A 3,603-nucleotide genomic window follows, 5' to 3' on the forward strand; every position below is an offset into this window, starting at 1 on the left:
TTTAAGAAGAAGACGGACGCGGACGGTAATGTGACCGTTTATAAAGCTCGACTTGTGGAAAAGGATTTTTCCCAAGTTCAAGGAGTTGACTATGATAAGACATTCTCACTCGTAGCGATGCTTAAGTCCGTCCGAATCATGTTAGAAATAGCTACATTTTTCGATTATGAAATCTGGCAGATGGATGTCAAAACGGTGTTCCTTAACGGTTTTCTTAAGGAAGAATTGTATATGATGCAACCCGAAGGTTTTGTCGATCCAAAGAAAGCTAACAAAGTATGCAAGCTCCAGCGATCCATTTATGGACTGGTGCAAGCATCTCAAAGTTGGAATAAGCTCTTTGATGAGGTGATCAAAGCATTTGGGTTTATACAAGTTGTTGGAGAATCTTGTATTTAGAAGAAAGTGAGTGGGAGCTCTGTAGAGTTTTCAATACTATATGTGGATGACATATTGCTGATTGGAAACAATGTGGAGTTTTTAGAGAGCGTAAAAGATTACTTGAACAAATGTGATTCAATGAAAGACCTAGGAGAAATTGCTTACATATTAGGTATTAAGATCTATAGGGATAGATCGAGGTGCCTAATAGGACTTTCACAAAGCACATACCTTGATAAATTTTTGAAGAAGTTCAAAATGGAACAGTCCAAGAAGGGGTTCTTCCCAGTGTTACAAGGTATAAAGTTGAGTAAGACTCAGTGTCCAGTAACTGTGGAAGATAGAGAAAAGATGAGTATCGCCCCCTATGCTTCAGCCATAGGGTCTATCATGTATGCAATGTTGTGCACAAGACCGGACGTCAGCGTGGCCATAAGTATGGCACGCAGGTTTCAAAGTAATCCATGAGTGGATCATTGGACGGCGGTCAAGAATATTCTGAAGTACCTGAAAAGGACTAAGGAAATGTTTCTCGTTTATGGAGGTGACGAAGAGCTCGTCGTAAAGGGTTACATCGATGCAAGCTTTGACACTAATCCGGATGACTCTAAGTCTCAAACCGGATACGTATTTATTCTTAATGGGGGTGTGGTAAGCTGGTGCAGTTCCAAGCAAAGCATCATAGCAGATTCTACATGTGGAGCGGAGTACATGGCTGCCTCAGAGGCAGCTAAGGAGGGTGTGTGGATGAAGCAGCTCATGACGGATCTTGGAGTTGTGTCGAGCGCACTAAATCCAATAACTATGTTCTGTGACAACCCTGGTTCCATTGCTTTAGCAAAGGAACCAAGGTTTCACAAGAAGACCAGACACATCAAACGACGCTTCAACCTCATCCGCGACTACGTCGAAGGAGACGACGTAAATATTTGCAAAGTGCACACGGATCTGAATATTGCAGATCCCTTGACTAAACCTCTTCCACAAGCGAAGCATGATCAACACTAGAACTGTATGGGTATTAGATTCATAACAATGTAAATCGCATTGCGATGTGAGGCTAGATTATTGACTCCAGTGCAAGTGGCAGACTGTTGGAAATATGCCCTAGAGGCAATGATAAAATAGTTATTATTATATTTCCTGTTGCAATATAATCGTTTATTATCCATGCTATAATTCTATTGAATGAAAGCATAGATACATGTGTGGATATATAAAAAAACAATGTCCCTAGTAAGCCTCTAGTTGACTAGCCAGTTGATCAAGGATGGTTAAGGTTTTCTGACCATATGCAAGTGTTGTCACTTGATGACTGGATCACATCGTTAGAAGAATGGTGTGATGGACAAGACCCAAACTATGAACGTAGCATGTGATCGTGTCATTTTGTTGCTATTGTTTTTCTGCGTGTCAAGTATTCATTCCTATGACCATGAGATCATGTAACTCATTGACACCGGAGGCATACCTTATGTGTATCAAACGTCACAACGTTACTGGGTGACTATAAAGGTGCTCTATAGGTATCTCCGAAGGTGTCCGTTGAGTTAGCAAGGATCAAGACTAGGAATTTTCACTCCGTGTGACGGAGAGGTATCTCGGGGCCCACTCAATAATACAACATCACATATAAGCCTTGCAAGCAATGTGACTCAAGTGTTAGTCATGGGATCTTGTATTATGGAACGAGTAAAGAGACTTGCCGATAACGAGATTGAAATAGGTATAGAGATACCGGCGAACAAATCTCGGGCAAGTAACATACCAAAGGACAAAGTGAATGTTATACGGGATTATATGAATCCTTGGCACAGAGGTTCAACCGATAAGATCTTCGTAGAATATGTAGGATCCAATATGGACATCCACGTCCCGCTAGTGGATATTGGTCGGGGAGTGTCTCAGGTCATGTCTACATAGTTCTCGAACCCGTAGGGTCTGCACACTTAAGGTTCAGTGACGTTTCGGTATAGTTGAGTTATAAGTGTTGGTGACTGAAGGTTGTTCAGAGTCCCGGATGAGATCACGGACGTGACGAGGGTTTTCGGAATGGTCCGGAAATGAAGATTGATATATAGGATGGTTTCATTTGGTCACCGGAAAGATTTCGGGCATTACCGGCACTGTACCGGGAGTGACGAAAGGGTTCCGGGTTTTCACCGGAAGGGGCCCGCCCACCCAGGAGTGAGCCAATAGTCCTAGGGTGGCTCACCAGCCCTTAGTGGGATGGTGAGGCCCGCCCAAGTGGGCTATGGCTCTAGGAAAAGAATACCAACAGAAAAAAATAGGGAGGTGGGAAGGAAGAGGAGGACTCCTCCTTCCCCAAGAGTTGGAGTCTTCCTCCTCCTTTCGGCCAGCGCCCTAGGGGCACCCTTGAGCCCCAAGGCTAGCCCCTCCCCTCCTCCTATATATACTAGAGGTTTTAGGGTTTTTGAGACACAACTTTTCCACGTGCAAGTCAAACCTATACCTCGTAGTTCTTCCTCTAGATCGGTTTTCTGCGTAGCTCGGGCGGAGCCCTGCAGGAATAGATCATCACCATCACCGGTGTGACGTCACGCTGCCGGAGAACTCATCTAATTCCCCGTCTCTCTTGCTAGATCAAGAAGGCGGAGATCGTCATCGAGCTGTACGTGTGCTGAACATGGAGGTGTCGTCCGTTCGGCGCTAGATCGGAACGGATCGTGGGACGACGGTGATTTGAATCACAAAGTTGTACCACTACATCAACCGCGTTTCTTAACGCTTCCCGCTTAGCGATCTACAATGGTATGTGGATCCGATCTTCCTCTCGTAGATGAACATCACCATGATAGGTCTTCGTGTGCGTAGGTAATTTTTTGTTTCCCATGCAACGTTTGCTAAAAAAATCATGCTAAACTATGATAAAAAGGACATAATAGTGATTTGACCCCCTATCTTTTCAATTCGGGAGCTCCTCCAATTCAGCGTGCATTACGCCAAGACCCAAACCCTATTTGGCGCCATGAGCGTGAGTTAAAGCCATTTGGCCACTAGCACACAACCCCTCCTCCTTGGTCTCCTCTCTTCCGTTCATATACATTTCCTTTTCTTTTTCATAGTGTAAAATTTGATAGTTCGGCCTACTTTCTTTGGAATTTTCTTTAATTTTTTTACATTACGTATTTTGCTCGGTTTCATCCATATGTATATTTTTGTTTCCTTTCTATTTACTTTTTTCTAAATTGCATAATATGT

The sequence above is a fragment of the Hordeum vulgare genome, chromosome 3H, assembly GCF_904849725.1.
Source record: "Hordeum vulgare subsp. vulgare chromosome 3H, MorexV3_pseudomolecules_assembly, whole genome shotgun sequence".
Classification (NCBI taxonomy): Eukaryota; Viridiplantae; Streptophyta; class Magnoliopsida; order Poales; family Poaceae; genus Hordeum; species Hordeum vulgare.